Here is a 24003-nt window from a genome sequence, read left to right as displayed (position 1 = left end):
TTAGCAGGGACTGAAAGGCCACGTTTGCCTCACGGGGGGCGGGGATATGACTTGTCCTCACAAGGCAATTGTGCAATGAAGAAAAGATAGGCCACTACACTGTTCATCAGGTAACCTTGAGGCCGCGTGTCGTCATTTCAGTGTGCCAAATAAACTTCCCATCACGGTTCAGTTTCCAAGGCGAGGGCACAGCGTCTTATGCTGCAGTTTCTGACTCCCTACTGGACGTTCAGCTGACCACCTAGACCCTTTCGTGAGTCAACTTTGTGATACACTTTGTGATACGGGGTCGTGATGGTGGTGAAAGGATTAGCAAGTCATGGGTTAGTGAGGCCGGTGTGTACAATGTATCTCCAGAGTACCTGGCTTTCAAGGGAGAGCCTGAAATTTTTCAGGCTACACTGAAAGTCCAGTGGCCGCCTGGGGTAAATTGCATCACGTGCGAGTGCCCTGAAGGCGGGGTCGAATCACTGTATGTTTTGTGTGCTCTGGGTTCGGCAGAAAAGCAGACACGTTTTGCATGAAGGAATGAACAGAACGCTGATAGCTGGCTGTTTCTAAGCTATCCCAACCTAGGTGTTTCTCTGACGAAGCCCTTCGCTGCCCATGATTGCGGCATCTAGCTGCTGCCAGCGGTGCATTGCTCACAGCTCCCTGAAGACACAGGAGGCCCTTTTAGTCCGTTTCGGATCCTAGTACAGCCCCGCGACTCAAGAGAGGACCTGATATGCTTCCTAGGGTTCGAGAAACCCAGGGACTAAGGCTGCATGGGGTCTGTCGCATGCCTACCTGGTTCATGAGAAAACCTGAACATTAGCTTAAGGCCAGAGGCGCCGTGTGGTTCTCCCCTTCCCTGAGGACAACTGAAGTAGGAGCACTTACCGAGGAACGGCAACATCCAATCTCCTTCCAGGAAACTCACTTGTCATCACAAAGGCAACTGTGCAACAACACTGTTTCCCAGGGAGAACTGAGCCCGCAGCTCTCTAAATCCCAATGAGGAAAATAAAGTTTCCCTTCAAGCCTTAGTTTCAAAATGGACCGCAGAGCATTCACCCTGTTGTATCCGTCACTCCATGGCACGTCCAAGGTGCGCATAGAACGGAGATACTACATTCGTTTCAACTTGCCGCATCCTAGCATTTTAACAAAAGACGCCCTTCACAGCCCTTCTTTCAGCCTATAGTTGCCCTCAACTGAGCTTCGCTCACAAGGCCCAGAAAGGACGGGCAGTCCGTCGTTTACATCTTGGATCCTAGTGCAGACCCCCGTGTCCTAAGACACCAGAAACGCTTCCTAGATTTAAAGCACCGCTTTGACAAAGGCTGCCGTGAGCTTGCGGCCCGCCTATGTCTGTGATGAGAGACGTAGAACGTTGGCTTGAGGCGAGTCGTCCGGGGTTGTGGGCGTACTCACGAATGATTTTTGAGGGAGGAGGCCGTGGCAGGAATTGAAAGCCAAGTGCTCTTTCGTGGAAGATAACTAGTCCTCCCAAAGACGACTGTGCAGCAAAGAGAAGATGGGCAACAACAGTGTTTACCAGGTAACCCTGAGGCCGCAAACTCTCTACTTTGCAATGAGGAAAATCAACTTCCCAGGAAGACTCAATTCCCAGCAGGACAAAGCAGCATATTACCAAGTCGCATCGGACTCTCTCTTGTACATCCCGTGGACACAGTGGCTCGTGACACTAGTCACCATTGCCATGCTGGGAGTCCTTACTGTGGTGTCAGGATATCAAGGGGAGGGCTTAGTTAGGCCTAGGTGACGGTACTTCTCTAGACTATCTACCAGTTCTGGAAAACCCTGTAGGTTTTGAAGCCGGACTTAAAGTGTAGTTGCCGCTTGAGGTAGACAGACGTCGTGGAGCAGCTCCCAGGAGCAGTGGTAGGCTAATTGTATTTTCTACTGCAGCTCAGGGTTCCTCCAGAGCGCAGACACCCTTTGCATGAAGGAAGGCATGGAACGTTGATAACTGGGTTGCTTTCAAGCTATCGCAATCCAGGTGTCTAAACAACGAAGCCCTTCACTGCCCATCAGTTGGCATCTAGCTGTTCCCGACGGTAGATGGCTCAAGGCTCCCCGAAGACACAGGCAGTCCTTTCTCAGTACGTTTTGGAACCTAGCGCTGACAAGTGAGTCCAAAAGAGAGCTGATATGCTTCCTAGAGTTCAAGAACCACAGGGACTAAGGCTCTATGCAATCGGTTGTTTCGCTAAGTCTGTCATGAGAACACCTGGACGTTAGCTTGAGGCTAGAGGCCCCATGTGGTGGGCCCATTCCCTGAAGACTACTGAAGGATGACCACCTACCAAGGGATGGCAACCTCCAAGTTTCTTGCCTAGAAACTCACGTCATCACCAGGGCAATTGTGTTACGAAGAGAAGCTGTGCAGCAACAGTGTTTCTTGGGGAGAATTGAGCCCGCGGCTCTGTAAATCCCAATGAGGAAAATAAAGTTTCACTCGCAGCCTTACTTTCAAAAGGGACCACACAGAGCATTCACCCTGCTGTGTCTTTCTCTAGTTTGTACTCCCAAGGTGCGTTAGAAGGGAGATACTTGAGTTGTTTCACTTACCACATGCTAGATGTTTAGCAAAAGAAGGCCTTTACTGCCCTTCTTTTGGCATATGGTTGTCCTCAGCCGAACAGTTCTCTCAGCTCCTAGAAGCGATGGGCGGTCCCTTGTGTACATCTTGGATCCCAGTGCAGACCTGTTAGTCCTAAGACACCAGAAATGCTTCCTACACTTAAAGCACCGCTTTGACAAACGCTGCCTGGAACCTGTTGCCTGCCTATCTATCTGTGTGACGAACAAAACAGTAACTTAGCTTGGAGCCAGTCCTCCTATATGTTTGGCTTACTCACCGACGATTGCTGAGGGATGAGCACTTAGCAGGGACTGAAAGGCCACGTTTGCCTCACGGGGGGCGGGGATATGACTTGTCCTCACAAGGCAATTGTGCAACGAAGAAAAGATAGGCCACTACACTGTTCATCAGGTAACATTGAGGCCGCGTGTCGTCATTCCAGTGTGCCAAATAAACTTCCCATCACGGTTCAGTTTCCAAGGCGAGGGCACAGCGTCTTATGCTGCAGTTTCTGACTCCCTACTGGACGTTCAGCTGACCACCTAGACCCTTTCGTGAGTCAACTTTGTGATACACTTTGTGATACGGGGTCGTGATGGTGGTGAAAGGATTAGCAAGTCATGGGTTAGTGAGGCCGGTGTGTACAATGTATCTCCAGAGTACCTGGCTTTCAAGGGAGAGCCTGAAATTTTTCAGGCTACACTGAAAGTCCAGTGGCCGCCTGGGGTAAATTGCATCACGTGCGAGTGCCCTGAAGGCGGGGTCGAATCACTGTATGTTTTGTGTGCTCTGGGTTCGGCAGAAAAGCAGACACGTTTTGCATGAAGGAATGAACAGAACGCTGATAGCTGGCTGTTTCTAAGCTATCCCAACCTAGGTGTTTCTCTGACGAAGCCCTTCGCTGCCCATGATTGCGGCATCTAGCTGCTGCCAGCGGTGCATTGCTCACAACTCCCTGAAGACACAGGAGGCCCTTTTAGTCCGTTTCGGATCCTAGTACAGCCCCGCGACTCAAGAGAGGACCTGATATGCTTCCTAGGGTTCGAGAAACCCAGGGACTAAGGCTGCATGGGGTCTGTCGCATGCCTACCTGGTTCATGAGAAAACCTGAACATTAGCTTAAGGCCAGAGGCCCCGTGTGGTTCTCCCCTTCCCTGAGGACAACTGAAGTAGGAGCACTTACCGAGGAACGGCAACATCCAATCTCCTTCCAGGAAACTCACTTGTCATCACAAAGGCAACTGTGCAACAACACTGTTTCCCAGGGAGAACTGAGCCCGCAGCTCTCTAAATCCCAATGAGGAAAATAAAGTTTCCCTTCAAGCCTTAGTTTCAAAATGGACCGCAGAGCATTCACCCTGTTGTATCCGTCACTCCATGGCACGTCCAAGGTGCGCATAGAACGGAGATACTACATTCGTTTCAACTTGCCGCATCCTAGCATTTTAACAAAAGACGCCCTTCACAGCCCTTCTTTCAGCCTATAGTTGCCCTCAACTGAGCTTCGCTCACAAGGCCCAGAAAGGACGGGCAGTCCGTCGTTTACATCTTGGATCCTAGTGCAGACCCCCGTGTCCTAAGACACCAGAAACGCTTCCTAGATTTAAAGCACCGCTTTGACAAAGGCTGCCGTGAGCTTGCGGCCCGCCTATGTCTGTGATGAGAGACGTAGAACGTTGGCTTGAGGCGAGTCGTCCGGGGTTGTGGGCGTACTCACGAATGATTTTTGAGGGAGGAGGCCGTGGCAGGAATTGAAAGCCAAGTGCTCTTTCGTGGAAGATAACTAGTCCTCCCAAAGACGACTGTGCAGCAAAGAGAAGATGGGCAACAACAGTGTTTACCAGGTAACCCTGAGGCCGCAAACTCTCTACTTTGCAATGAGGAAAATCAACTTCCCAGGAAGACTCAATTCCCAGCAGGACAAAGCAGCATATTACCAAGTCGCATCGGACTCTCTCTTGTACATCCCGTGGACACAGTGGCTCGTGACACTAGTCACCATTGCCATGCTGGGAGTCCTTACTGTGGTGTCAGGATATCAAGGGGAGGGCTTAGTTAGGCCTAGGTGACGGTACTTCTCTAGACTATCTACCAGTTCTGGAAAACCCTGTAGGTTTTGAAGCCGGACTTAAAGTGTAGTTGCCGCTTGAGGTAGACAGACGTCGTGGAGCAGCTCCCAGGAGCAGTGGTAGGCTAATTGTATTTTCTACTGCAGCTCAGGGTTCCTCCAGAGCGCAGACACCCTTTGCATGAAGGAAGGCATGGAACGTTGATAACTGGGTTGCTTTCAAGCTATCGCAATCCAGGTGTCTAAACAACGAAGCCCTTCACTGCCCATCAGTTGGCATCTAGCTGTTCCCGACGGTAGATGGCTCAAGGCTCCCCGAAGACACAGGCAGTCCTTTCTCAGTACGTTTTGGAACCTAGCGCTGACAAGTGAGTCCAAAAGAGAGCTGATATGCTTCCTAGAGTTCAAGAACCACAGGGACTAAGGCTCTATGCAATCGGTTGTTTCGCTAAGTCTGTCATGAGAACACCTGGACGTTAGCTTGAGGCTAGAGGCCCCATGTGGTGGGCCCATTCCCTGAAGACTACTGAAGGATGACCACCTACCAAGGGATGGCAACCTCCAAGTTTCTTGCCTAGAAACTCACGTCATCACCAGGGCAATTGTGTTACGAAGAGAAGCTGTGCAGCAACAGTGTTTCTTGGGGAGAATTGAGCCCGCGGCTCTGTAAATCCCAATGAGGAAAATAAAGTTTCACTCGCAGCCTTACTTTCAAAAGGGACCACACAGAGCATTCACCCTGCTGTGTCTTTCTCTAGTTTGTACTCCCAAGGTGCGTTAGAAGGGAGATACTTGAGTTGTTTCACTTACCACATGCTAGATGTTTAGCAAAAGAAGGCCTTTACTGCCCTTCTTTTGGCATATGGTTGTCCTCAGCCGAACAGTTCTCTCAGCTCCTAGAAGCGATGGGCGGTCCCTTGTGTACATCTTGGATCCCAGTGCAGACCTGTTAGTCCTAAGACACCAGAAATGCTTCCTACACTTAAAGCACCGCTTTGACAAACGCTGCCTGGAACCTGTTGCCTGCCTATCTATCTGTGTGACGAACAAAACAGTAACTTAGCTTGGAGCCAGTCCTCCTATATGTTTGGCTTACTCACCGACGATTGCTGAGGGATGAGCACTTAGCAGGGACTGAAAGGCCACGTTTGCCTCACGGGGGGCGGGGATATGACTTGTCCTCACAAGGCAATTGTGCAACGAAGAAAAGATAGGCCACTACACTGTTCATCAGGTAACCTTGAGGCCGCGTGTCGTCATTCCAGTGTGCCAAATAAACTTCCCATCATGGTTCAGTTTCCAAGGCGAGGGCACAGCGTCTTATGCTGCAGTTTCTGACTCCCTACTGGACGTTCAGCTGACCACCTAGACCCTTTCGTGAGTCAACTTTGTGATACACTTTGTGATACGGGGTCGTGATGGTGGTGAAAGGATTAGCAAGTCATGGGTTAGTGAGGCCGGTGTGTACAATGTATCTCCAGAGTACCTGGCTTTCAAGGGAGAGCCTGAAATTTTTCAGGCTACACTGAAAGTCCAGTGGCCGCCTGGGGTAAATTGCATCACGTGCGAGTGCCCTGAAGGCGGGGTCGAATCACTGTATGTTTTGTGTGCTCTGGGTTCGGCAGAAAAGCAGACACGTTTTGCATGAAGGAATGAACAGAACGCTGATAGCTGGCTGTTTCTAAGCTATCCCAACCTAGGTGTTTCTCTGACGAAGCCCTTCGCTGCCCATGATTGCGGCATCTAGCTGCTGCCAGCGGTGCATTGCTCACAACTCCCTGAAGACACAGGAGGCCCTTTTAGTCCGTTTCGGATCCTAGTACAGCCCCGCGACTCAAGAGAGGACCTGATATGCTTCCTAGGGTTCGAGAAACCCAGGGACTAAGGCTGCATGGGGTCTGTCGCATGCCTACCTGGTTCATGAGAAAACCTGAACATTAGCTTAAGGCCAGAGGCGCCGTGTGGTTCTCCCCTTCCCTGAGGACAACTGAAGTAGGAGCACTTACCGAGGAACGGCAACATCCAATCTCCTTCCAGGAAACTCACTTGTCATCACAAAGGCAACTGTGCAACAACACTGTTTCCCAGGGAGAACTGAGCCCGCAGCTCTCTAAATCCCAATGAGGAAAATAAAGTTTCCCTTCAAGCCTTAGTTTCAAAATGGACCGCAGAGCATTCACCCTGTTGTATCCGTCACTCCATGGCACGTCCAAGGTGCGCATAGAACGGAGATACTACATTCGTTTCAACTTGCCGCATCCTAGCATTTTAACAAAAGACGCCCTTCACAGCCCTTCTTTCAGCCTATAGTTGCCCTCAACTGAGCTTCGCTCACAAGGCCCAGAAAGGACGGGCAGTCCGTCGTTTACATCTTGGATCCTAGTGCAGACCCCCGTGTCCTAAGACACCAGAAACGCTTCCTAGATTTAAAGCACCGCTTTGACAAAGGCTGCCGTGAGCTTGCGGCCCGCCTATGTCTGTGATGAGAGACGTAGAACGTTGGCTTGAGGCGAGTCGTCCGGGGTTGTGGGCGTACTCACGAATGATTTTTGAGGGAGGAGGCCGTGGCAGGAATTGAAAGCCAAGTGCTCTTTCGTGGAAGATAACTAGTCCTCCCAAAGACGACTGTGCAGCAAAGAGAAGATGGGCAACAACAGTGTTTACCAGGTAACCCTGAGGCCGCAAACTCTCTACTTTGCAATGAGGAAAATCAACTTCCCAGGAAGACTCAATTCCCAGCAGGACAAAGCAGCATATTACCAAGTCGCATCGGACTCTCTCTTGTACATCCCGTGGACACAGTGGCTCGTGACACTAGTCACCATTGCCATGCTGGGAGTCCTTACTGTGGTGTCAGGATATCAAGGGGAGGGCTTAGTTAGGCCTAGGTGACGGTACTTCTCTAGACTATCTACCAGTTCTGGAAAACCCTGTAGGTTTTGAAGCCGGACTTAAAGTGTAGTTGCCGCTTGAGGTAGACAGACGTCGTGGAGCAGCTCCCAGGAGCAGTGGTAGGCTAATTGTATTTTCTACTGCAGCTCAGGGTTCCTCCAGAGCGCAGACACCCTTTGCATGAAGGAAGGCATGGAACGTTGATAACTGGGTTGCTTTCAAGCTATCGCAATCCAGGTGTCTAAACAACGAAGCCCTTCACTGCCCATCAGTTGGCATCTAGCTGTTCCCGACGGTAGATGGCTCAAGGCTCCCCGAAGACACAGGCAGTCCTTTCTCAGTACGTTTTGGAACCTAGCGCTGACAAGTGAGTCCAAAAGAGAGCTGATATGCTTCCTAGAGTTCAAGAACCACAGGGACTAAGGCTCTATGCAATCGGTTGTTTCGCTAAGTCTGTCATGAGAACACCTGGACGTTAGCTTGAGGCTAGAGGCCCCATGTGGTGGGCCCATTCCCTGAAGACTACTGAAGGATGACCACCTACCAAGGGATGGCAACCTCCAAGTTTCTTGCCTAGAAACTCACGTCATCACCAGGGCAATTGTGTTACGAAGAGAAGCTGTGCAGCAACAGTGTTTCTTGGGGAGAATTGAGCCCGCGGCTCTGTAAATCCCAATGAGGAAAATAAAGTTTCACTCGCAGCCTTACTTTCAAAAGGGACCACACAGAGCATTCACCCTGCTGTGTCTTTCTCTAGTTTGTACTCCCAAGGTGCGTTAGAAGGGAGATACTTGAGTTGTTTCACTTACCACATGCTAGATGTTTAGCAAAAGAAGGCCTTTACTGCCCTTCTTTTGGCATATGGTTGTCCTCAGCCGAACAGTTCTCTCAGCTCCTAGAAGCGATGGGCGGTCCCTTGTGTACATCTTGGATCCCAGTGCAGACCTGTTAGTCCTAAGACACCAGAAATGCTTCCTACACTTAAAGCACCGCTTTGACAAACGCTGCCTGGAACCTGTTGCCTGCCTATCTATCTGTGTGACGAACAAAACAGTAACTTAGCTTGGAGCCAGTCCTCCTATATGTTTGGCTTACTCACCGACGATTGCTGAGGGATGAGCACTTAGCAGGGACTGAAAGGCCACGTTTGCCTCACGGGGGGCGGGGATATGACTTGTCCTCACAAGGCAATTGTGCAACGAAGAAAAGATAGGCCACTACACTGTTCATCAGGTAACCTTGAGGCCGCGTGTCGTCATTCCAGTGTGCCAAATAAACTTCCCATCACGGTTCAGTTTCCAAGGCGAGGGCACAGCGTCTTATGCTGCAGTTTCTGACTCCCTACTGGACGTTCAGCTGACCACCTAGACCCTTTCGTGAGTCAACTTTGTGATACACTTTGTGATACGGGGTCGTGATGGTGGTGAAAGGATTAGCAAGTCATGGGTTAGTGAGGCCGGTGTGTACAATGTATCTCCAGAGTACCTGGCTTTCAAGGGAGAGCCTGAAATTTTTCAGGCTACACTGAAAGTCCAGTGGCCGCCTGGGGTAAATTGCATCACGTGCGAGTGCCCTGAAGGCGGGGTCGAATCACTGTATGTTTTGTGTGCTCTGGGTTCGGCAGAAAAGCAGACACGTTTTGCATGAAGGAATGAACAGAACGCTGATAGCTGGCTGTTTCTAAGCTATCCCAACCTAGGTGTTTCTCTGACGAAGCCCTTCGCTGCCCATGATTGCGGCATCTAGCTGCTGCCAGCGGTGCATTGCTCACAACTCCCTGAAGACACAGGAGGCCCTTTTAGTCCGTTTCGGATCCTAGTACAGCCCCGCGACTCAAGAGAGGACGTGATATGCTTCCTAGGGTTCGAGAAACCCAGGGACTAAGGCTGCATGGGGTCTGTCGCATGCCTACCTGGTTCATGAGAAAACCTGAACATTAGCTTAAGGCCAGAGGCCCCGTGTGGTTCTCCCCTTCCCTGAGGACAACTGAAGTAGGAGCACTTACCGAGGAACGGCAACATCCAATCTCCTTCCAGGAAACTCACTTGTCATCACAAAGGCAACTGTGCAACAACACTGTTTCCCAGGGAGAACTGAGCCCGCAGCTCTCTAAATCCCAATGAGGAAAATAAAGTTTCCCTTCAAGCCTTAGTTTCAAAATGGACCGCAGAGCATTCACCCTGTTGTATCCGTCACTCCATGGCACGTCCAAGGTGCGCATAGAACGGAGATACTACATTCGTTTCAACTTGCCGCATCCTAGCATTTTAACAAAAGACGCCCTTCACAGCCCTTCTTTCAGCCTATAGCTGCCCTCAACTGAGCTTCGCTCACAAGGCCCAGAAAGGATGGGCAGTCCGTCGTTTACATCTTGGATCCCAGTGCAGACCCCCGTGTCCTAAGACACCAGAAACGCTTCCTAGATTTAAAGCACCGCTTTGACAAAGGCTGCCGTGAGCTTGCGGCCCGCCTATGTCTGTGATGAGAGACGTAGAACGTTGGCTTGAGGCGAGTCGTCCGGGCTTGTGGGCGTACTCACGAATGATTTTTGAGGGAGGAGGCCGTGGCAGGAATTGAAAGCCAAGTGCTCTTTCGTGGAAGATAACTAGTCCTCCCAAAGACGACTGTGCAGCAAAGAGAAGATGGGCAACAACAGTGTTTACCAGGTAACCCTGAGGCCGCAAACTCTCTACTTTGCAATGAGGAAAATCAACTTCCCAGGAAGACTCAATTCCCAGCAGGACAAAGCAGCATATTACCAAGTCGCATCGGACTCTCTCTTGTACATCCCGTGGACACAGTGGCTCGTAACACTAGTCACCATTGCCATGCTGGGAGTCCTTACTGTGGTGTAAGGATATCAAGGGGAGGGCTTAGTTAGGCCTAGGTGACGGTACTTCTCTAGACTATCTACCAGTTCTGGAAAACCCTGTAGGTTTTGAAGCCGGACTTAAAGTGTAGTTGCCGCTTGAGGTAGACAGACGTCGTGGAGCAGCTCCCAGGAGCAGTGGTAGGCTAATTGTATTTTCTACTGCAGCTCAGGGTTCCTCCAGAGCGCAGACACCCTTTGCATGAAGGAAGGCATGGAACGTTGATAACTGGGTTGCTTTCAAGCTATCGCAATCCAGGTGTCTAAACAACGAAGCCCTTCACTGCCCATCAGTTGGCATCTAGCTGTTCCCGACGGTAGATGGCTCAAGGCTCCCCGAAGACACAGGCAGTCCTTTCTCAGTACGTTTTGGAACCTAGCGCTGACAAGTGAGTCCAAAAGAGAGCTGATATGCTTCCTAGAGTTCAAGAACCACAGGGACTAAGGCTCTATGCAATCGGTTGTTTCGCTAAGTCTGTCATGAGAACACCTGGACGTTAGCTTGAGGCTAGAGGCCCCATGTGGTGGGCCCATTCCCTGAAGACTACTGAAGGATGACCACCTACCAAGGGATGGCAACCTCCAAGTTTCTTGCCTAGAAACTCACGTCATCACCAGGGCAATTGTGTTACGAAGAGAAGCTGTGCAGCAACAGTGTTTCTTGGGGAGAATTGAGCCCGCGGCTCTGTAAATCCCAATGAGGAAAATAAAGTTTCACTCGCAGCCTTACTTTCAAAAGGGACCACACAGAGCATTCACCCTGCTGTGTCTTTCTCTAGTTTGTACTCCCAAGGTGCGTTAGAAGGGAGATACTTGAGTTGTTTCACTTACCACATGCTAGATGTTTAGCAAAAGAAGGCCTTTACTGCCCTTCTTTTGGCATATGGTTGTCCTCAGCCGAACAGTTCTCTCAGCTCCTAGAAGCGATGGGCGGTCCCTTGTGTACATCTTGGATCCCAGTGCAGACCTGTTAGTCCTAAGACACCAGAAATGCTTCCTACACTTAAAGCACCGCTTTGACAAACGCTGCCTGGAACCTGTTGCCTGCCTATCTATCTGTGTGACGAACAAAACAGTAACTTAGCTTGGAGCCAGTCCTCCTATATGTTTGGCTTACTCACCGACGATTGCTGAGGGATGAGCACTTAGCAGGGACTGAAAGGCCACGTTTGCCTCACGGGGGGCGGGGATATGACTTGTCCTCACAAGGCAATTGTGCAACGAAGAAAAGATAGGCCACTACACTGTTCATCAGGTAACCTTGAGGCCGCGTGTCGTCATTCCAGTGTGCCAAATAAACTTCCCATCACGGTTCAGTTTCCAAGGCGAGGGCACAGCGTCTTATGCTGCAGTTTCTGACTCCCTACTGGACGTTCAGCTGACCACCTAGACCCTTTCGTGAGTCAACTTTGTGATACACTTTGTGATACGGGGTCGTGATGGTGGTGAAAGGATTAGCAAGTCATGGGTTAGTGAGGCCGGTGTGTACAATGTATCTCCAGAGTACCTGGCTTTCAAGGGAGAGCCTGAAATTTTTCAGGCTACACTGAAAGTCCAGTGGCCGCCTGGGGTAAATTGCATCACGTGCGAGTGCCCTGAAGGCGGGGTCGAATCACTGTATGTTTTGTGTGCTCTGGGTTCGGCAGAAAAGCAGACACGTTTTGCATGAAGGAATGAACAGAACGCTGATAGCTGGCTGTTTCTAAGCTATCCCAACCTAGGTGTTTCTCTGACGAAGCCCTTCGCTGCCCATGATTGCGGCATCTAGCTGCTGCCAGCGGTGCATTGCTCACAACTCCCTGAAGACACAGGAGGCCCTTTTAGTCCGTTTCGGATCCTAGTACAGCCCCGTGACTCAAGAGAGGACGTGATATGCTTCCTAGGGTTCGAGAAACCCAGGGACTAAGGCTGCATGGGGTCTGTCGCATGCCTACCTGGTTCATGAGAAAACCTGAACATTAGCTTAAGGCCAGAGGCCCCGTGTGGTTCTCCCCTTCCCTGAGGACAACTGAAGTAGGAGCACTTACCGAGGAACGGCAACATCCAATCTCCTTCCAGGAAACTCACTTGTCATCACAAAGGCAACTGTGCAACAACACTGTTTCCCAGGGAGAACTGAGCCCGCAGCTCTCTAAATCCCAATGAGGAAAATAAAGTTTCCCTTCAAGCCTTAGTTTCAAAATGGACCGCAGAGCATTCACCCTGTTGTATCCGTCACTCCATGGCACGTCCAAGGTGCGCATAGAACGGAGATACTACATTCGTTTCAACTTGCCGCATCCTAGCATTTTAACAAAAGACGCCCTTCACAGCCCTTCTTTCAGCCTATAGCTGCCCTCAACTGAGCTTCGCTCACAAGGCCCAGAAAGGATGGGCAGTCCGTCGTTTACATCTTGGATCCCAGTGCAGACCCCCGTGTCCTAAGACACCAGAAACGCTTCCTAGATTTAAAGCACCGCTTTGACAAAGGCTGCCGTGAGCTTGCGGCCTGCCTATGTCTGTGATGAGAGACGTAGAACGTTGGCTTGAGGCGAGTCGTCCGGGGTTGTGGGCGTACTCACGAATGATTTTTGAGGGAGGAGGCCGTGGCAGGAATTGAAAGCCAAGTGCTCTTTCGTGGAAGATAACTAGTCCTCCCAAAGACGACTGTGCAGCAAAGAGAAGATGGGCAACAACAGTGTTTACCAGGTAACCCTGAGGCCGCAAACTCTCTACTTTGCAATGAGGAAAATCAACTTCCCAGGAAGACTCAATTCCCAGCAGGACAAAGCAGCATATTACCAAGTCGCATCGGACTCTCTCTTGTACATCCCGTGGACACAGTGGCTCATGACACTAGTCACCATTGCCATGCTGGGAGTCCTTACTGTGGTGTCAGGATATCAAGGGGAGGGCTTAGTTAGGCCTAGGTGACGGTACTTCTCTAGACTATCTACCAGTTCTGGAAAACCCTGTAGGTTTTGAAGCCGGACTTAAAGTGTAGTTGCCGCTTGAGGTAGACAGACGTCGTGGAGCAGCTCCCAGGAGCAGTGGTAGGCTAATTGTATTTTCTACTGCAGCTCAGGGTTCCTCCAGAGCGCAGACACCCTTTGCATGAAGGAAGGCATGGAACGTTGATAACTGGGTTGCTTTCAAGCTATCGCAATCCAGGTGTCTAAACAACGAAGCCCTTCACTGCCCATCAGTTGGCATCTAGCTGTTCCCGACGGTAGATGGCTCAAGGCTCCCCGAAGACACAGGCAGTCCTTTCTCAGTACGTTTTGGAACCTAGCGCTGACAAGTGAGTCCAAAAGAGAGCTGATATGCTTCCTAGAGTTCAAGAACCACAGGGACTAAGGCTCTATGCAATCGGTTGTTTCGCTAAGTCTGTCATGAGAACACCTGGACGTTAGCTTGAGGCTAGAGGCCCCATGTGGTGGGCCCATTCCCTGAAGACTACTGAAGGATGACCACCTACCAAGGGATGGCAACCTCCAAGTTTCTTGCCTAGAAACTCACGTCATCACCAGGGCAATTGTGTTACGAAGAGAAGCTGTGCAGCAACAGTGTTTCTTGGGGAGAATTGAGCCCGCGGCTCTGTAAATCCCAATGAGGAAAATAAAGTTTCACTCGCAGCCTTACTTTCAAAAGGGACCACACAGAGCATTCACCCTGCTGTGTCTTTCTCTAGTTTGTACTCCCAAGGTGCGTTAGAAGGGAGATACTTGAGTTGTTTCACTTACCACATGCTAGATGTTTAGCAAAAGAAGGCCTTTACTGCCCTTCTTTTGGCATATGGTTGTCCTCAGCCGAACAGTTCTCTCAGCTCCTAGAAGCGATGGGCGGTCCCTTGTGTACATCTTGGATCCCAGTGCAGACCTGTTAGTCCTAAGACACCAGAAATGCTTCCTACACTTAAAGCACCGCTTTGACAAACGCTGCCTGGAACCTGTTGCCTGCCTATCTATCTGTGTGACGAACAAAACAGTAACTTAGCTTGGAGCCAGTCCTCCTATATGTTTGGCTTACTCACCGACGATTGCTGAGGGATGAGCACTTAGCAGGGACTGAAGGCCACGTTTGCCTCACGGGGGGCGGGGATATGACTTGTCCTCACAAGGCAATTGTGCAACGAAGAAAAGATAGGCCACTACACTGTTCATCAGGTAACCTTGAGGCCGCGTGTCGTCATTCCAGTGTGCCAAATAAACTTCCCATCACGGTTCAGTTTCCAAGGCGAGGGCACAGCGTCTTATGCTGCAGTTTCTGACTCCCTACTGGACGTTCAGCTGACCACCTAGACCCTTTCGTGAGTCAACTTTGTGATACACTTTGTGATACGGGGTCGTGATGGTGGTGAAAGGATTAGCAAGTCATGGGTTAGTGAGGCCGGTGTGTACAATGTATCTCCAGAGTACCTGGCTTTCAAGGGAGAGCCTGAAATTTTTCAGGCTACACTGAAAGTCCAGTGGCCGCCTGGGGTAAATTGCATCACGTGCGAGTGCCCTGAAGGCGGGGTCGAATCACTGTATGTTTTGTGTGCTCTGGGTTCGGCAGAAAAGCAGACACGTTTTGCATGAAGGAATGAACAGAACGCTGATAGCTGGCTGTTTCTAAGCTATCCCAACCTAGGTGTTTCTCTGACGAAGCCCTTCGCTGCCCATGATTGCGGCATCTAGCTGCTGCCAGCGGTGCATTGCTCACAACTCCCTGAAGACACAGGAGGCCCTTTTAGTCCGTTTCGGATCCTAGTACAGCCCCGCGACTCAAGAGAGGACCTGATATGCTTCCTAGGGTTCGAGAAACCCAGGGACTAAGGCTGCATGGGGTCTGTCGCATGCCTACCTGGTTCATGAGAAAACCTGAACATTAGCTTAAGGCCAGAGGCGCCGTGTGGTTCTCCCCTTCCCTGAGGACAACTGAAGTAGGAGCACTTACCGAGGAACGGCAACATCCAATCTCCTTCCAGGAAACTCACTTGTCATCACAAAGGCAACTGTGCAACAACACTGTTTCCCAGGGAGAACTGAGCCCGCAGCTCTCTAAATCCCAATGAGGAAAATAAAGTTTCCCTTCAAGCCTTAGTTTCAAAATGGACCGCAGAGCATTCACCCTGTTGTATCCGTCACTCCATGGCACGTCCAAGGTGCGCATAGAACGGAGATACTACATTCGTTTCAACTTGCCGCATCCTAGCATTTTAACAAAAGACGCCCTTCACAGCCCTTCTTTCAGCCTATAGTTGCCCTCAACTGAGCTTCGCTCACAAGGCCCAGAAAGGACGGGCAGTCCGTCGTTTACATCTTGGATCCTAGTGCAGACCCCCGTGTCCTAAGACACCAGAAACGCTTCCTAGATTTAAAGCACCGCTTTGACAAAGGCTGCCGTGAGCTTGCGGCCCGCCTATGTCTGTGATGAGAGACGTAGAACGTTGGCTTGAGGCGAGTCGTCCGGGGTTGTGGGCGTACTCACGAATGATTTTTGAGGGAGGAGGCCGTGGCAGGAATTGAAAGCCAAGTGCTCTTTCGTGGAAGATAACTAGTCCTCCCAAAGACGACTGTGCAGCAAAGAGAAGATGGGCAACAACAGTGTTTACCAGGTAACCCTGAGGCCGCAAACTCTCTACTTTGCAATGAGGAAAATCAACTTCCCAGGAAGACTCAATTCCCAGCAGGACAAAGCAGCATATTACCAAGTCGCATCGGACTCTCTCTTGTACATCCCGTGGACACAGTGGCTCGTGACACTAGTCACCATTGCCATGCTGGGAGTCCTTACTGTGGTGTAAGGATATCAAGGGGAGGGCTTAGTTAGGCCTAGGTGACGGTACTTCTCTAGACTATCTACCAGTTCTGGAAAACCCTGTAGGTTTTGAAGCCGGACTTAAAGTGTAGTTGCCGCTTGAGGTAGACAGACGTCGTGGAGCAGCTCCCAGGAGCAGTGGTAGGCTAATTGTATTTTCTACTGCAGCTCAGGGTTCCTCCAGAGCGCAGACACCCTTTGCATGAAGGAAGGCATGGAACGTTGATAACTGGGTTGCTTTCAAGCTATCGCAATCCAGGTGTCTAAACAACGAAGCCCTTCACTGCCCATCAGTTGGCATCTAGCTGTTCCCGACGGTAGATGGCTCAAGGCTCCCCGAAGACACAGGCAGTCCTTTCTCAGTACGTTTTGGAACCTAGCGCTGACAAGTGAGTCCAAAAGAGAGCTGATATGCTTCCTAGAGTTCAAGAACCACAGGGACTAAGGCTCTATGCAATCGGTTGTTTCGCTAAGTCTGTCATGAGAACACCTGGACGTTAGCTTGAGGCTAGAGGCCCCATGTGGTGGGCCCATTCCCTGAAGACTACTGAAGGATGACCACCTACCAAGGGATGGCAACCTCCAAGTTTCTTGCCTAGAAACTCACGTCATCACCAGGGCAATTGTGTTACGAAGAGAAGCTGTGCAGCAACAGTGTTTCTTGGGGAGAATTGAGCCCGCGGCTCTGTAAATCCCAATGAGGAAAATAAAGTTTCACTCGCAGCCTTACTTTCAAAAGGGACCACACAGAGCATTCACCCTGCTGTGTCTTTCTCTAGTTTGTACTCCCAAGGTGCGTTAGAAGGGAGATACTTGAGTTGTTTCACTTACCACATGCTAGATGTTTAGCAAAAGAAGGCCTTTACTGCCCTTCTTTTGGCATATGGTTGTCCTCAGCCGAACAGTTCTCTCAGCTCCTAGAAGCGATGGGCGGTCCCTTGTGTACATCTTGGATCCCAGTGCAGACCTGTTAGTCCTAAGACACCAGAAATGCTTCCTACACTTAAAGCACCGCTTTGACAAACGCTGCCTGGAACCTGTTGCCTGCCTATCTATCTGTGTGACGAACAAAACAGTAACTTAGCTTGGAGCCAGTCCTCCTATATGTTTGGCTTACTCACCGACGATTGCTGAGGGATGAGCACTTAGCAGGGACTGAAAGGCCACGTTTGCCTCACGGGGGGCGGGGATATGACTTGTCCTCACAAGGCAATTGTGCAACGAAGAAAAGATAGGCCACTACACTGTTCATCAGGTAACCTTGAGGCCGCGTGTCGTCATTCCAGTGTGCCAAATAAACTTCCCATCACGGTTCAGTTTCCAAGGCGAGGGCACAGCGTCTTATGCTGCAGTTTCTGACTCCCTACTGGACGTTCAGCTGACCACCTAGACCCTTTCGTGAGTCAACTTTGTGATACACTTTGTGATACGGGGTCGTGATGGTGGTGAAAGGATTAGCAAGTCATGGGTTAGTGAGGCCGGTGTGTACAATGTATCTCCAGAGTACCTGGCTTTCAAGGGAGAGCCTGAAATTTTTCAGGCTACACTGAAAGTCCAGTGGCCGCCTGGGGTAAATTGCATCACGTGCGAGTGCCCTGAAGGCGGGGTCGAATCACTGTATGTTTTGTGTGCTCTGGGTTCGGCAGAAAAGCAGACACGTTTTGCATGAAGGAATGAACAGAACGCTGATAGCTGGCTGTTTCTAAGCTATCCCAACCTAGGTGTTTCTCTGACGAAGCCCTTCGCTGCTCATGATTGCGGCATCTAGCTGCTGCCAGCGGTGCATTGCTCACAACTCCCTGAAGACACAGGAGGCCCTTTTAGTCCGTTTCGGATCCTAGTACAGCCCCACGACTCAAGAGAGGACCTGATATGCTTCCTAGGGTTCGAGAAACCCAGGGACTAAGGCTGCATGGGGTCTGTCGCATGCCTACCTGGTTCATGAGAAAACCTGAACATTAGCTTAAGGCCAGAGGCCCCGTGTGGTTCTCCCCTTCCCTGAGGACAACTGAAGTAGGAGCACTTACCGAGGAACGGCAACATCCAATCTCCTTCCAGGAAACTCACTTGTCATCACAAAGGCAACTGTGCAACAACACTGTTTCCCAGGGAGAACTGAGCCCGCAGCTCTCTAAATCCCAATGAGGAAAATAAAGTTTCCCTTCAAGCCTTAGTTTCAAAATGGACCGCAGAGCATTCACCCTGTTGTATCCGTCACTCCATGGCACGTCCAAGGTGCGCATAGAACGGAGATACTACATTCGTTTCAACTTGCCGCATCCTAGCATTTTAACAAAAGACGCCCTTCACAGCCCTTCTTTCAGCCTATAGTTGCCCTCAACTGAGCTTCGCTCACAAGGCCCAGAAAGGACGGGCAGTCCGTCGTTTACATCTTGGATCCTAGTGCAGACCCCCGTGTCCTAAGACACCAGAAACGCTTCCTAGATTTAAAGCACCGCTTTGACAAAGGCTGCCGTGAGCTTGCGGCCCGCCTATGTCTGTGATGAGAGACGTAGAACGTTGGCTTGAGGCGAGTCGTCCGGGGTTGTGGGCGTACTCACGAATGATTTTTGAGGGAGGAGGCCGTGGCAGGAATTGAAAGCCAAGTGCTCTTTCGTGGAAGATAACTAGTCCTCCCAAAGACGACTGTGCAGCAAAGAGAAGATGGGCAACAACAGTGTTTACCAGGTAACCCTGAGGCCGCAAACTCTCTACTTTGCAATGAGGAAAATCAACTTCCCAGGAAGACTCAATTCCCAGCAGGACAAAGCAGCATATTACCAAGTCGCATCGGACTCTCTCTTGTACATCCCGTGGACACAGTGGCTCGTGACACTAGTCACCATTGCCATGCTGGGAGTCCTTACTGTGGTGTCAGGATATCAAGGGGAGGGCTTAGTTAGGCTTAGGTGACGGTACTTCTCTAGACTATCTACCAGTTCTGGAAAACCCTGTAGGTTTTGAAGCCGGACTTAAAGTGTAGTTGCCGCTTGAGGTAGACAGACGTCGTGGAGCAGCTCCCAGGAGCAGTGGTAGGCTAATTGTATTTTCTACTGCAGCTCAGGGTTCCTCCAGAGCGCAGACACCCTTTGCATGAAGGAAGGCATGGAACGTTGATAACTGGGTTGCTTTCAAGCTATCGCAATCCAGGTGTCTAAACAACGAAGCCCTTCACTGCCCATCAGTTGGCATCTAGCTGTTCCCGACGGTAGATGGCTCAAGGCTCCCCGAAGACACAGGCAGTCCTTTCTCAGTACGTTTTGGAACCTAGCGCTGACAAGTGAGTCCAAAAGAGAGCTGATATGCTTCCTAGAGTTCAAGAACCACAGGGACTAAGGCTCTATGCAATCGGTTGTTTCGCTAAGTCTGTCATGAGAACACCTGGACGTTAGCTTGAGGCTAGAGGCCCCATGTGGTGGGCCCATTCCCTGAAGACTACTGAAGGATGACCACCTACCAAGGGATGGCAACCTCCAAGTTTCTTGCCTAGAAACTCACGTCATCACCAGGGCAATTGTGTTACGAAGAGAAGCTGTGCAGCAACAGTGTTTCTTGGGGAGAATTGAGCCCGCGGCTCTGTAAATCCCAATGAGGAAAATAAAGTTTCACTCGCAGCCTTACTTTCAAAAGGGACCACACAGAGCATTCACCCTGCTGTGTCTTTCTCTAGTTTGTACTCCCAAGGTGCGTTAGAAGGGAGATACTTGAGTTGTTTCACTTACCACATGCTAGATGTTTAGCAAAAGAAGGCCTTTACTGCCCTTCTTTTGGCATATGGTTGTCCTCAGCCGAACAGTTCTCTCAGCTCCTAGAAGCGATGGGCGGTCCCTTGTGTACATCTTGGATCCCAGTGCAGACCTGTTAGTCCTAAGACACCAGAAATGCTTCCTACACTTAAAGCACCGCTTTGACAAACGCTGCCTGGAACCTGTTGCCTGCCTATCTATCTGTGTGACGAACAAAACAGTAACTTAGCTTGGAGCCAGTCCTCCTATATGTTTGGCTTACTCACCGACGATTGCTGAGGGATGAGCACTTAGCAGGGACTGAAAGGCCACGTTTGCCTCACGGGGGGCGGGGATATGACTTGTCCTCACAAGGCAATTGTGCAACGAAGAAAAGATAGGCCACTACACTGTTCATCAGGTAACCTTGAGGCCGCGTGTCGTCATTCCAGTGTGCCAAATAAACTTCCCATCACGGTTCAGTTTCCAAGGCGAGGGCACAGCGTCTTATGCTGCAGTTTCTGACTCCCTACTGGACGTTCAGCTGACCACCTAGACCCTTTCGTGAGTCAACTTTGTGATACACTTTGTGATACGGGGTCGTGATGGTGGTGAAAGGATTAGCAAGTCATGGGTTAGTGAGGCCGGTGTGTACAATGTATCTCCAGAGTACCTGGCTTTCAAGGGAGAGCCTGAAATTTTTCAGGCTACACTGAAAGTCCAGTGGCCGCCTGGGGTAAATTGCATCACGTGCGAGTGCCCTGAAGGCGGGGTCGAATCACTGTATGTTTTGTGTGCTCTGGGTTCGGCAGAAAAGCAGACACGTTTTGCATGAAGGAATGAACAGAACGCTGATAGCTGGCTGTTTCTAAGCTATCCCAACCTAGGTGTTTCTCTGACGAAGCCCTTCGCTGCCCATGATTGCGGCATCTAGCTGCTGCCAGCGGTGCATTGCTCACAACTCCCTGAAGACACAGGAGGCCCTTTTAGTCCGTTTCGGATCCTAGTACAGCCCCGCGACTCAAGAGAGGACCTGATATGCTTCCTAGGGTTCGAGAAACCCAGGGACTAAGGCTGCATGGGGTCTGTCGCATGCCTACCTGGTTCATGAGAAAACCTGAACATTAGCTTAAGGCCAGAGGCCCCGTGTGGTTCTCCCCTTCCCTGAGGACAACTGAAGTAGGAGCACTTACCGAGGAACGGCAACATCCAATCTCCTTCCAGGAAACTCACTTGTCATCACAAAGGCAACTGTGCAACAACACTGTTTCCCAGGGAGAACTGAGCCCGCAGCTCTCTAAATCCCAATGAGGAAAATAAAGTTTCCCTTCAAGCCTTAGTTTCAAAATGGACCGCAGAGCATTCACCCTGTTGTATCCGTCACTCCATGGCACGTCCAAGGTGCGCATAGAACGGAGATACTACATTCGTTTCAACTTGCCGCATCCTAGCATTTTAACAAAAGACGCCCTTCACAGCCCTTCTTTCAGCCTATAGTTGCCCTCAACTGAGCTTCGCTCACAAGGCCCAGAAAGGACGGGCAGTCCGTCGTTTACATCTTGGATCCTAGTGCAGACCCCCGTGTCCTAAGACACCAGAAACGCTTCCTAGATTTAAAGCACCGCTTTGACAAAGGCTGCCGTGAGCTTGCGGCCCGCCTATGTCTGTGATGAGAGACGTAGAACGTTGGCTTGAGGCGAGTCGTCCGGGGTTGTGGGCGTACTCACGAATGATTTTTGAGGGAGGAGGCCGTGGCAGGAATTGAAAGCCAAGTGCTCTTTCGTGGAAGATAACTAGTCCTCCCAAAGACGACTGTGCAGCAAAGAGAAGATGGGCAACAACAGTGTTTACCAGGTAACCCTGAGGCCGCAAACTCTCTACTTTGCAATGAGGAAAATCAACTTCCCAGGAAGACTCAATTCCCAGCAGGACAAAGCAGCATATTACCAAGTCGCATCGGACTCTCTCTTGTACATCCCGTGGACACAGTGGCTCGTGACACTAGTCACCATTGCCATGCTGGGAGTCCTTACTGTGGTGTCAGGATATCAAGGGGAGGGCTTAGTTAGGCCTAGGTGACGGTACTTCTCTAGACTATCTACCAGTTCTGGAAAACCCTGTAGGTTTTGAAGCCGGACTTAAAGTGTAGTTGCCGCTTGAGGTAGACAGACGTCGTGGAGCAGCTCCCAGGAGCAGTGGTAGGCTAATTGTATTTTCTACTGCAGCTCAGGGTTCCTCCAGAGCGCAGACACCCTTTGCATGAAGGAAGGCATGGAACGTTGATAACTGGGTTGCTTTCAAGCTATCGCAATCCAGGTGTCTAAACAACGAAGCCCTTCACTGCCCATCAGTTGGCATCTAGCTGTTCCCGACGGTAGATGGCTCAAGGCTCCCCGAAGACACAGGCAGTCCTTTCTCAGTACGTTTTGGAACCTAGCGCTGACAAGTGAGTCCAAAAGAGAGCTGATATGCTTCCTAGAGTTCAAGAACCACAGGGACTAAGGCTCTATGCAATCGGTTGTTTCGCTAAGTCTGTCATGAGAACACCTGGACGTTAGCTTGAGGCTAGAGGCCCCATGTGGTGGGCCCATTCCCTGAAGACTACTGAAGGATGACCACCTACCAAGGGATGGCAACCTCCAAGTTTCTTGCCTAGAAACTCACGTCATCACCAGGGCAATTGTGTTACGAAGAGAAGCTGTGCAGCAACAGTGTTTCTTGGGGAGAATTGAGCCCGCGGCTCTGTAAATCCCAATGAGGAAAATAAAGTTTCACTCGCAGCCTTACTTTCAAAAGGGACCACACAGAGCATTCACCCTGCTGTGTCTTTCTCTAGTTTGTACTCCCAAGGTGCGTTAGAAGGGAGATACTTGAGTTGTTTCACTTACCACATGCTAGATGTTTAGCAAAAGAAGGCCTTTACTGCCCTTCTTTTGGCATATGGTTGTCCTCAGCCGAACAGTTCTCTCAGCTCCTAGAAGCGATGGGCGGTCCCTTGTGTACATCTTGGATCCCAGTGCAGACCTGTTAGTCCTAAGACACCAGAAATGCTTCCTACACTTAAAGCACCGCTTTGACAAACGCTGCCTGGAACCTGTTGCCTGCCTATCTATCTGTGTGACGAACAAAACAGTAACTTAGCTTGGAGCCAGTCCTCCTATATGTTTGGCTTACTCACCGACGATTGCTGAGGGATGAGCACTTAGCAGGGACTGAAAGGCCACGTTTGCCTCACGGGGGGCGGGGATATGACTTGTCCTCACAAGGCAATTGTGCAACGAAGAAAAGATAGGCCACTACACTGTTCATCAGGTAACCTTGAGGCCGCGTGTCGTCATTCCAGTGTGCCAAATAAACTTCCCATCACGGTTCAGTTTCCAAGGCGAGGGCACAGCGTCTTATGCTGCAGTTTCTGACTCCCTACTGGACGTTCAGCTGACCACCTAGACCCTTTCGTGAGTCAACTTTGTGATACACTTTGTGATACGGGGTCGTGATGGTGGTGAAAGGATTAGCAAGTCATGGGTTAGTGAGGCCGGTGTGTACAATGTATCTCCAGAGTACCTGGCTTTCAAGGGAGAGCCTGAAATTTTTCAGGCTACACTGAAAGTCCAGTGGCCGCCTGGGGTAAATTGCATCACGTGCGAGTGCCCTGAAGGCGGGGTCGAATCACTGTATGTTTTGTGTGCTCTGGGTTCGGCAGAAAAGCAGACACGTTTTGCATGAAGGAATGAACAGAACGCTGATAGCTGGCTGTTTCTAAGCTATCCCAACCTAGGTGTTTCTCTGACGAAGCCCTTCGCTGCCCATGATTGCGGCATCTAGCTGCTGCCAGCGGTGCATTGCTCACAACTCCCTGAAGACACAGGAGGCCCTTTTAGTCCGTTTCGGATCCTAGTACAGCCCCGCGACTCAAGAGAGGACCTGATATGCTTCCTAGGGTTCGAGAAACCCAGGGACTAAGGCTGCATGGGGTCTGTCGCATGCCTACCTGGTTCATGAGAAAACCTGAACATTAGCTTAAGGCCAGAGGCCCCGTGTGGTTCTCCCCTTCCCTGAGGACAACTGAAGTAGGAGC

General features: G+C 50.6%; 1 long non-coding RNA gene across 1 annotated transcript in view; it reads left to right on the top strand.

Moving 5' to 3' along the window:
* LOC125965583 (uncharacterized) overlaps nucleotides 1–24003 on the top strand; it is a 540823-nt gene that overhangs the window by 168829 nt on the left and 347991 nt on the right. The gene's annotated exons all lie outside the window — the stretch shown is intronic.

Source organism: Orcinus orca, chromosome 10 (genome assembly GCF_937001465.1).
Source record: "Orcinus orca chromosome 10, mOrcOrc1.1, whole genome shotgun sequence".
NCBI lineage: Eukaryota > Metazoa > Chordata > Mammalia > Artiodactyla > Delphinidae > Orcinus > Orcinus orca.
Note: the sequence above shows the minus strand (reverse complement) of the source record. Positions and strands in the feature narration are given on the sequence as shown.